At 31.7% G+C, this 11,021-nt stretch overlaps 1 long non-coding RNA gene and 1 other non-coding gene across 2 annotated transcripts; both read left to right on the forward strand.

Annotated features, from left to right (window-relative positions):
* Positions 1–2,370: 2,370 nt before the first annotated feature.
* On the forward strand, positions 2,371–2,477 carry LOC121215731 (small nucleolar RNA R71). Its single transcript, XR_005911707.1, has one exon. It is a non-coding gene; the product is annotated as a small nucleolar RNA R71 (small nucleolar RNA).
* A 5,158-nt stretch (positions 2,478–7,635) lies between these two features.
* On the forward strand, positions 7,636–10,258 carry LOC107950564 (uncharacterized). Its single transcript, XR_001698108.2, has 3 exons — positions 7,636–7,834; positions 8,119–8,172; positions 8,848–10,258. It is a non-coding gene; the product is annotated as an uncharacterized lncRNA (long non-coding RNA).
* Positions 10,259–11,021: the final 763 nt, after the last annotated feature.

The raw sequence follows: 11,021 nt of genomic DNA on the forward strand, positions 1-11,021 counted from the left end.
TAGGATCTAACATCTGATCCGAAAAATGGTCCTTCCAAGTGGCTTTGTTCAACTTTCTGTAATCAATACTGATTCTCCAACCGATAATCGTTCTCGTTGGAATTCACTCGTTACGCTCATTTTCAACAATTGTGATTCCACCTTTCTTCGGCACACACTGCACCAGACTTACCCACGAACTATCTGAAATAGGATAGATGATTCCCGCATCTAGCCATTTGATCACTTCCTTCCTCACAACTTATTTCATAATAGGATTGAGCTTCCTTTGCCCATCAATTCGAGCTCTTTCACCTTCCTCTAAAATAATTTTGTGCATGCAAAATGAAGGGCTTATACCTCGAATATCAACTATGGTCCAAGCAATTGCTTTCTTAAATTTTTTTAAAACAACAATCAGTTGTTCCTCTTGATCTTTTGTTAGTTCTGCTGAAATAATCACATGCAAAGTAGAACAATCACATAAATAAACATATTTCAAATGGGAAGGAAGTACCTTTAGTTCGAGTGTAGGTGGTTCTTCGATTGACAAATTGGGTTACATAAATTCTCTAACTTTCAACTCCAACGGTTCAAACCGTGTGGATTGAATAAAATTTCTCGGATTAGCTTCCATCAAAGCCATGTTTTCTTCACTTTCTTCATCCTCTAAAGGGTTAAGATCTAAGGCTTTCTCCAATGGATCTTCTTCAAAATTGCTTTTCATAGAAATCAAGGTTTCTATCTCTTCCATAACTGAACACTCCTCTGTCTTGAACTTGCATGGTGAGTTCACCTTTCTGCACATCAATTAATGTTCTCCCCATGGCTAGAAAAGGTCTCCCAAGGATAATTGGCACTTCCTTATCTGCTTCAAAATCTAAAAGAATAAAATCAGTAGGAAAAATAAATTTATCGACTCTTACCAAAACATCATCGATCTTTCCTTCGGGATATGCTAACGATTAATCCGCTAGCTGAAGCATCACAATTATAGGTCTTACTTCACCTATCCCTAACATCTTGAAAATAGACTTAGGCATCAAGTTGATACTCGCTCCTAAGTCACACAAAGCTTTACCACAGTAAGATTCACCAATGTTATAGGGTATAGTAAAGTTTCCTGGGTCTTTCAATTTCAGTGACAGATTGTTCTGCAGGAACACACTGCACTCCTTTGTCAAGACAACAATCTCATACTGACTCAGTCGTTTCTTCTTGGATAGTATATCCTTCATAAACTTCACATAATTCAACATTTGTTCTAAAGCCTCCACTAACAGAATATTGATGTGTAACTGCTTCAGAACATCCAAAAACTTCTTGAATTGCACATTCTGTTTCTACTTGTGTACCTGCAATCTTTGCGCATATAGAGGTGATGGAACTTTCGACTGAACTAGACAAATTTTCTGAGTAGGTAAATCTGCATCAAAAAAAGATGTTAAAATATTTAAATTCACTAAGTCAGGGTTTACCTTGTCAGACTTTGCAAATTCTGATTCCTTTGGTGTAGGAACTTCAACATCTAGTTGACTTCCCTCCTTTTCAATATGCTCATCTTCGACATCAATCAATCGGGGTTCCAGAGTCTTATCACTTCGCAATGCCACTACCTTGATATGTTCTTTACCCAAATTACTTGGATTCTCAGTATTGTTCGGTAAGGTTCCTTGTAGTTTATTACAAAGCTCCGTAGCCAACTAACCCATTTGGTTTTCCAAAATTTTCAGTGTTGCTGCTTGGCTTTGGATCAAAGCATCATTCTTTGCCATGTACGCTTTCAACAAGTTCTCCAAACTATTTGATGCCTTAGCTTGAGGTGGTTTTGGAGCTTACTGATTAAACCCTTGAGATTGGTTGGGTCTTTGCTGCAATAAGTTGTTGTTTGGTCCATTTCCTTGGTTGCTCTAAGAAAAGTTAGGATGATTACGCCATGAAGGATTGTAGAAGTTGGACTGGGGTCCTTGTCCACTCCTATTTTTATATTGGTTCCCCACATAGTATACTAACTCAGGATTCGATGGACAATTCTCAAAAGAATGACCTTCCCCATAGTACACATAGGAAACTACTTCAAACGGACTTGGTAGCTAGGCTACAAAATTATTAGTACTATTAGCGGTTAACTGTTTTAACATAGAGAAAATAGATGATACCTGAGCTGATAAAGAAGTGAGAGAGTCAACTTCATGAACTCTGACTACACGTCTTCCTGAAGCTGTTCGATTTGTTGGCCATTGATAGTTATTACTCGCAATCCTCTCGATGATCTCATAGGCCTCATTATAAAACTTAGACAAAATTACACCATTCGCGAAAGCATCTACCATCAATCTTGTATGTGCATTGAGACCATTATAGAATGTCTCCAATTGGATACAATGAGGAATCCCATGATGATGACACTTACGAAGTAACTCCTTGAATTGCTCCCAAGCCTTATACAAAGACTCGTCATTCAATTGTTGGAAAGTTGTGATCTCGTTCCTTAACTTAGCGTTTTTGCTAGGTGGGAAATTCTTAACCAAAAATTTCTCTGCTAATTCTTACCATGTAGATATGGAACTTGGTGGCAATGAATTGAGCCATGCTCGTGCTCGATCTCGCAATGAGTACAGAAACAACTTCAACCTCAGTGCGTCTTTAGTCACACCGACTATCTTGAATGAATCACTCACCTCCATAAACAATCGAAGGTGGAGATGTGGATCTTCCGTGGGCATACCACTAAATTTGCCCACCATTTGTAACATTTGAAACATCACTGGTTTCAATTCAAACTGGGTTGCCTCAATATCTGGCCTTCTAATTCCTGGGTTTAACTCACTGAAAAGTGGCACAACATATTGCCAGATGCATCGATCCCTATCATCGTTAATGAGGATAGGATTTCGTACATGATCGGCTTCATTACCTTGGTCTTGATTCTGATTTCCAAGGTCTATCTCGACTTGTCTTTGAGCTATTCGTTCACGTCTTCTTTGTCTGAAAGTTCGCTCAATTTCAGGGTCTAGAGGGAGTAAATCGATAATTCGATCTATACTCATAAACACCTGAGAAAATCAAAAAAAATTAAAAAGAATAAATTAACAATGTTAGAAAAAAATCAAATTGAAAATAAATAATTTCACGAAAAAAAATGACTATGGCAACAATTGACAATCCCTGGCAATGGCGCCAAAAACTTGTAACGCTCGGGTTTCTGCAAGTGTACACAGTCGTTATCAAGTAATAAGTAAGTATTGAGTTATTGTCTCCATAGGGATTGTATTTGTGCTAAGTCACTTAATTTGTAAAATTATAAATAAAAATACAATATAGTTGAGAAGTGGTGATTAAAATATATTAAACTAAATGTAATGATCCCTAATGAAAATTATCCTAAGTATGCAAACTATATGAATGAAATAGATTTTAGTAAAATTAAACACAATTTGCAACAATTATAACATAAATAAACTAGGATAATTACTTTAATTAAACTCAATTTATTATCAACATGCTTAATAACATTCGGAAAAACATTTCATGGCAACTCGATCTTTCATGAGTTTGGAAACCACATTAGGTCTTTTCGGAATCCTTTACTTAGTAAATACACATTTTACTGATCCTTATTTACTAAGGGTTTCTTAACATTCGTGTGAGGTAACAGGGACGTGTTAGGTTTGAAACAATTTAATCACACAAATTTAAAAACTATGCGGATAACAGAGCTTGCTTAGAGTTGTTATGCAACCTACAATTCAATCGGGTTAGGGTCTAAATTGAGCTTGCACATTTCAATTATGCGCCCATTAGCCGTCGTCTGGTTAGGATCGCTCAGCTAATTCAGGTGCATTTCAATCACGTATGAACGAAATACAGACTTGATTTTAATTGAAAACATGATCGATTGAGGCACAAATTAACATTATAAGCATGGATCAAATAAATGTTATTTAATCAAAATAATCATCCTAGCTTAAATAAAATTAAGCTATCATTGTTGTAAACAAGAACAAAGAACACATAGCAAACATCTTTAAATTAAATTTAAAGAAAGAAATATTAAACCCAATTCAGAGTGGCTGTCACCCAAGACTTTGACTGACGAGGCTTCTTCGCTTCTTTGCGTTGCTCCTTTGCTGATAGCTCTCCAAGGTGGCCAACCAATGGTTCTTTAAGAGGCTTAATTGCTAAAATCCTTATGCAAGGGTAATGAAGGGGAAAGATAGCTAAAAAAGTTGAGAGAATGATGAATGAGTGAGAGATGATGGGATGAAGGATGATTGAAAAAGTGAGAAATGAGCTCTTATTTATAGGTGAGGCAAGGGAGCTAGTTTGCTAAAAATAGGAGTGTTCATCCTTTGAAACTTCCTCCAAGAGTGGCCGGCCATGAATTGAGGAAACGTGGCTGATTTTTCCTTGATTTTTGGTCAATTTGAGTGCCACAACAACTCAAGACTAAGACTCGGTCATCAGCAAATCTTCGGGGAAATCTCCGATTTCTTTAACTCTTCAAGGACTTTGTGTAATTAAACCAAAAAAATGATTTGTGACATCCTTGTGCAGTCGAAAATTGGGTTGACTTGGTTCCCAATTTGGACAGTTTTGCAATTAGAATAAAATTCTCAGACCTGTCCAAAAATAGTAGATAGTTTAGAGGACCAAATAATATAATTTAACCACTTTAATTAATCAATTTACTTAATTAATTAAAACTCAATTTATTAATGAAATATTAAAAATGAAATATTAAATATAACTTTAAATTTTATTATTTAATTTAATCATGCATGGCCTACTTTATAGCTTAAAAATATGATATGCTCAAATTAACATAAAATAAGTTATTTTATGCATGAAAACTATATAATAAAGTATAAAATCACATTTTAATAATTTCTATGCCCTAATTTCATATTTTCACATATTTCATTAATTTATTAAACAATTACTTAGTTTTAACAATAAATTTAAGTAAAAAAGTGATGAATTATATAGGAAAAATCCTATATATTTTTTAGTTTACAATTACTCGCAAGCTTATAAGGTGATCCCTGAATAACAAATAAAAATTTTATTACCGATACATCAATCGTATTTGATATGTGATCCTTTTCTGTGATCAAAGAAGCCATTTCGATATTTGCAGTTTCTCACAAAAAATTCAATCATCGCCTTAACAATTAACGAAAATGAATTTTGTACCATTTTGTTATTCTTTTAATAATTACTTATACTTTTACACATATGAACAAATAAATAACAACATAATTTGGGATACACTAATGTAAGTCGATCGTTTATTATTTCAAAACCATCTCATTTATTTATTTTTTTTCCATTTTTTATCCCAATAACAAAATTTTTATTAAGTAAGAGATATTCAACATATGTAAAATGTAGTTCTTTTACCACAATAATCCAAAAAAATTAAATACCAAAATGGATAACCGTAAAAATTTGAAGCAACGAACCCATTTCGGTATTTATTTTTATAGCAAACGTGTAATGACCCAAAATTCACGGGCATCGGAAAAGTTGAATATCGAGCCTCCGTCTTAGTGAAATGGGTTCGTAAATAATTATTAGAAATATTTATGAGACTAGTGGTGTGCCTAAGTAGGTTCTAATAAGGTGAGTTTAACTTAATTAAGAACAATTAGTAAAAAGGACTAAAGTGAATAAAGGGTAAAAGTTGAATTGTAGATTAAAAGAAAATAAAAAGGACCAAAATGACGAATAAGCCATTTAGCATAAGTTGAGGCGGCAAACAAAACAAAAATCTAAAATTTTTGTTTGTTTAATTAATATAAATAAATAAATTAGTTATAAATTTAATTATGTTAAATTATAATAATTGTATTATAATTAATAAAATAAGGACAAGTGTATGGTAATGATAAAACACATGTGTAATAAATATATGTCAACATTAGTAGTATAATTATTTATTTACTTATATTTTAAACTAAAGATATTTATTATTAAATTAATTTATTATAAATATCGAATTGGATTAAATTAAAACCAAGTGTATGGTGATAAAAATATACAAATGTAATAATAGTATTTGTACATTTGTAATATATTTATTTAATTACTTTTTAAGTAAATAGATATTTATTATTATTATTGTTGTTGTTGTTGTTGTTGTTGTTGTTAACTAATATATATATGATAAAGTAAAAAAAAAAGAAATAAACAAAACAAAGAAGAAAAGAAAAAGAGAGCAATTCGAAACAGCGAAAAGGAAAGAAGAAAAGAAAAAAAGAAGCGGAAATAGGGTTTTGAAGCTTAAAAGCTTTTAAGTCAATTAAATCCTTTTTACTTAATTTTAATGTTTTAGAAGCTTTGGAACAAAGTTTTGTTGAAATCAAGTTAAAGTTTTGGAAACTTTTAGGTTTTTGAATATAGTTCATGTTGAACAAATTAATGAATTAGGGGTTTAATTAATAGAAATTTTAGCTAGAATTGATTAAAGGATTAAATTGTAAAGTAAGCTATAAGTTTTGCATAGTAGGGACTAAATTTCAAGAATTTCAAAATTAGGTATTTATGATGAAATTTAGATAGTTATGTCTAAGTTTGGTTGAAATTTGAGTAGAAATAAAGCATGAATTAAGATAGGAAAGTAAGTGAATTTAATTAGGACCAAATTGAATTTACAGTAGAAATTGAATAGAAATTAAATAGGAAAATTTAAATATTAGACATAAATTAATATTTTATTAATGATTAATTTAAATTATCCTAATTTTTCATAGCTAATATAGCACCCGAGGCATCCACGAAGAAAGGAAAAGAAAAAATAGACAAGGAGTAGACACGAGAATCATGGTTTGTATTACTATAATTCAAATCTATTTATTATTAATTGTTATATTTTAATTAAAATGCATGGTAAGTAAATTAGGTAAGCAATTGAAATGATAATATTGATTTGAATGAAATTGATTCAAAAATGTTTATGGCTATTAAAGTTGAATGAGAACAAATTGGAAATTAAAAATGATTTGAATTGAATCAAATTGAATTGAATGAAGAAAATACGTAAGTATTTGAAATGTATATTGATTGAAAAATAATTAGTGATTTGAATTTGATCGGAAAATGAATTAAAAGTATGAATTGAATAAAAGTGAATTAAATTATGATTATGTGTGAATATGTGAATTGTGTATTGATTGAAAAGTGGTTTGAATTGAATCGAAGTATGATTATATGTGAATATCTGAAATATGTATTGGTATTGAATTGTGTATTGATTAGAAAGTGGAAAGTGAATTTGAACTGAATTGTGATTGAATAGAAAGTGAATTTGAAATAGAAAAATGATTTGAATACCTTATTAACTAGTCGGCCTGAGTCGGATATAGTTGGCATGCCATAGGATTGGAAGTGTTCAGGGATACTTCGACCTTGATTCGATGTGACACTGGGTGTCATACTGTTACTTCAGATAGATTAGATGAGGTAGGGGTGAGTAAAACTCGATTCGGTTCGAAAAAATCGAAAAAAATTCAAATTTCAAGTTAAACAAATCGAGTTAATCGAATCAATTCAATTTTTTTTCGAATTTCGAGTTGAATTTTCGAATTCGAATAATTCGAACATAAACCATATTTCTTAAATTTTAAAATATATTTTTTATTTTTAAAATACACTACATTTAAAACAAATGTCACTTCTAAAATCCCTAAGCAGCCCGTGCCCTCTTCCTCTTCCCTTTTTTTCCCAATCCACCTCCACCGATCCACCTCCACCGATCCACCTCCGGTCCTCCACACGGCTCCACCCAATTCCAGAATCAGAGGTTAGAGCAGTGCTTCTACCGTTCTACGTATTCTACCTTTGAATTTCAAAGGTAAGTTAACTTTTATTCCTTTCCTTACACTGTATTTCTTTACACTGTATTTCTTCCTCCTTACATTGATCCATCAATTTTCTTCATCTCATCTTCCAATCTTTGAAGATAATCCGTAATTTTTGAAACTTCTTTCAGAAACTCAGATATAGTTTTCGGTACATAAACCAAACTCAAATCCAAGCTTTGAGGACCAAATCCAAACTCAAATCGTCGATAACCAAACTCCTTTCTTCTGCTCTACCAGGCGTTTCATTTATTTATTTTTTCAATTTTATTTTCAGGGTTTGGACATACATGGCCGAATCTATATAAACGAACAAGGGATTAACGCACAGGTACTTTGTCAGTCGCCCCTTGCGTTTTTTATTAATTAATAATTGAACAAATAGTTACATTCCATTATTCAAGGCAATTTGAGCATTGTCATTACTGTCATATTCTACCACTCCATAATTTGGTGATGAATCGACATTGTTTTTCTACTCATTTGATTTTTCATGCTCGACTAAACAAAAGGGTGTTTTTTATCCCTTTTTTTTGCTAACGAAAATGAAATATTAGGTTGCAAATGTTAGTGCTTGCTTCATTTTTGACGTTGTACAGTTATTTTCAAATTTAAACTACAGAAATTTTAGTAATTGAAAATGCATATAGTTCTCATATGCTTTTCCATGTATGTACATGCGTATTTTTCCTATCTTCATTCAGCACTCTCTTGGTGCTTAGTTCCTTCCAGCATATTGATTAATTGTAGAAGATAGTATAGTTTGGTCTTTTTTGTTCTCTTCTTTCCCTTCGATTCCTCCTTTCCTTTTAAAGTACTCAAGTCGTATGTTGTTTGGAAAAACAAGGGCAGAGTTTTTCTTGAATGTAAGTAAATGATTGATATTGATGGCAGTGCTAGAAAGTTGCATAGCTTGGTTTGCAGTGCATAATGCCTATCAGATTCCTTGGAGGAGTAGTTCATGTTTTGCCACTAATAATTTCTTCTGTACCCCTTCATTTTGCAGTATAGTGGGCCCTCAAAACATTCTTTTGCATATGTTAAATGGTTAAAAGAAGATGACAGATTTTTAGATATACTAGTTCAGACATCTCCTGCGTTTAACGAGCATGCCTTTCCCAAACTGAAGCTGCGATATAAGCCGCACTTGTACAAGTAAGCAATATGTTTATGTGTCTGCCTGTCTGTCCTTGCATATTTGTTTAATTGTATCCAAATTTGATTTATTCCTTTTCTCTTTTGCTGCTTTTTGGTCTTCATAATTGTATTGTGTTCCTTTTTCTGTGATGCAGTATACACATTTGCCTTTAGCTAATTACTCTTGTAAAAGGCTTACATATTAGTTGTAACTGTTTAACATAGAATTTCTTGATGGAATGTTTAACTGTTTTAAATTCAATACTATTACACTCCCACCGGTATTTAAATCCTAATGGAAGAAGCATATTAATTGTAACTTCATAATTCATAAAATAGCTACCTTTAATGTAACCTTAGCATGCATGCTGTTGATATGTTTCATAAAGGATTCAACAAACTTAGAAAGATGAAATTAGGTGGAAATAACAGGATGAAAGGTACAAGATTCAAAGCTAAAAACACCCTCACCTTGTGTCTCCAACATGTAGGTGAACCTTATTTCAAGTAAATAAAGGAGCACTATAATTTTTAGAACTTGGGACATCAACTTGGAGGTTTTGGATTCAGATCTTGTAAAGGGAGGCTAGGTATATGGAATGTGAAAGAGCCATATTTTTTCTATGATTCAAGTCGACTGGCTTCCTAACATACTGAAAGGATAAAATGTTACACGGTTAAATCCCTATTCCCTTGTTTTTCTCACAATATAGTTCAATTGGTCAACTTAACAGTATCTAATAATCCCTAGTTGTCCTACATATTGTAGCATGAACTTTCAAAATTGTATTTGTGGTCTAACTTTATGGATCTGTGTTCTTCCAGCTTGTGAACTAGGTTCAGAAGCATCTGATTTCAGTATTAGGATTTTACTTATGTTTAGGATGGAACTATTTGTTGAACTTGCATTTGATGATTGTGACTATAGACAATTTTTCATTAATCTCATTGTTCTTTTGATGTTTGGGCATTTATATACCTTATTTCTGTCTCTCTTTTACTCATCCAATTCACTTGAATATACACACACAAAAATACTATAAATACTGAGGTTGATTGCAATTACAGCAAAGTTGATTGCAGCTGATATGAACCCCCAAGTCTTTGTTGGTTTATATGTTCAATAAAACTGTGAAGTATGAAATGGCAGTTTTAGATGACTTTTTAGTAAATTTCAAACAATTGATTATTGAAGACAAGTAAGCTTGATGCTTATATTTTGTTTTTTTATTATAATGTTGTTTATTTCGACTCATGCTATTTACTTGGACTTTTACTTATGTTTTTTTATTATAATCTTTTTGTATTATTTTTGTTATTTATTTGGAATCATGTAGTTTTATTTAGGTTGATGTTGTGTTACTTTTATTTATTCACTTATTTACTTCAATTTTTTGTTGTATGATTATGTTTAAAAACTTTAAAGAAAATTACTTTTTGAAAAATTACATAAAAATAAACAACAATAATTTTATTTTATTTTTAAACTTAACTCGAACAAATAATTCGATTCGATTCGATTTCTATCTCACTCGATTCGATTCGATAAAATTTCAAATAAAATTAGGATGATAAAATGAGATTCGAAAACTCGATTAACTCAAAAATTTTCGATTCGATTCGATTCGATCGAATGCTCACCCCTACGATGTGGTACTAGGTACCAACTTACTTCGGCTTGACCGATGAGACACTGGGTGTAAATTATTGCTTCGAACTATCCGATGAAGCACTGGGTGTCGTACTGGTGTGTCTGGTTGGATCCGTGTAGCCGCTAAAGTCCGAGTCATGTTAATAGGGGGAAATAAAAGAATTGAAGTAAGAAATGATTTTGAATTATGAATGATGTGAATATTTGAAGGTATATTGATTGGAAATTAAAAGCAAATTGAATTGAATTAAATTGATTTGAAATAGTAAAATAATATTTGAATTTTAATTGAATACAAGTTATTGAAATTTATTTATGGATTTAATGTATGAATCGAGTATTAAAAGACTATAATTGTAAATTGATTATAAAAGAACGAATTGACAATGGAA

Source organism: Gossypium hirsutum, chromosome D03 (assembly GCF_007990345.1).
Source record: "Gossypium hirsutum isolate 1008001.06 chromosome D03, Gossypium_hirsutum_v2.1, whole genome shotgun sequence".
NCBI lineage: Eukaryota > Viridiplantae > Streptophyta > Magnoliopsida > Malvales > Malvaceae > Gossypium > Gossypium hirsutum.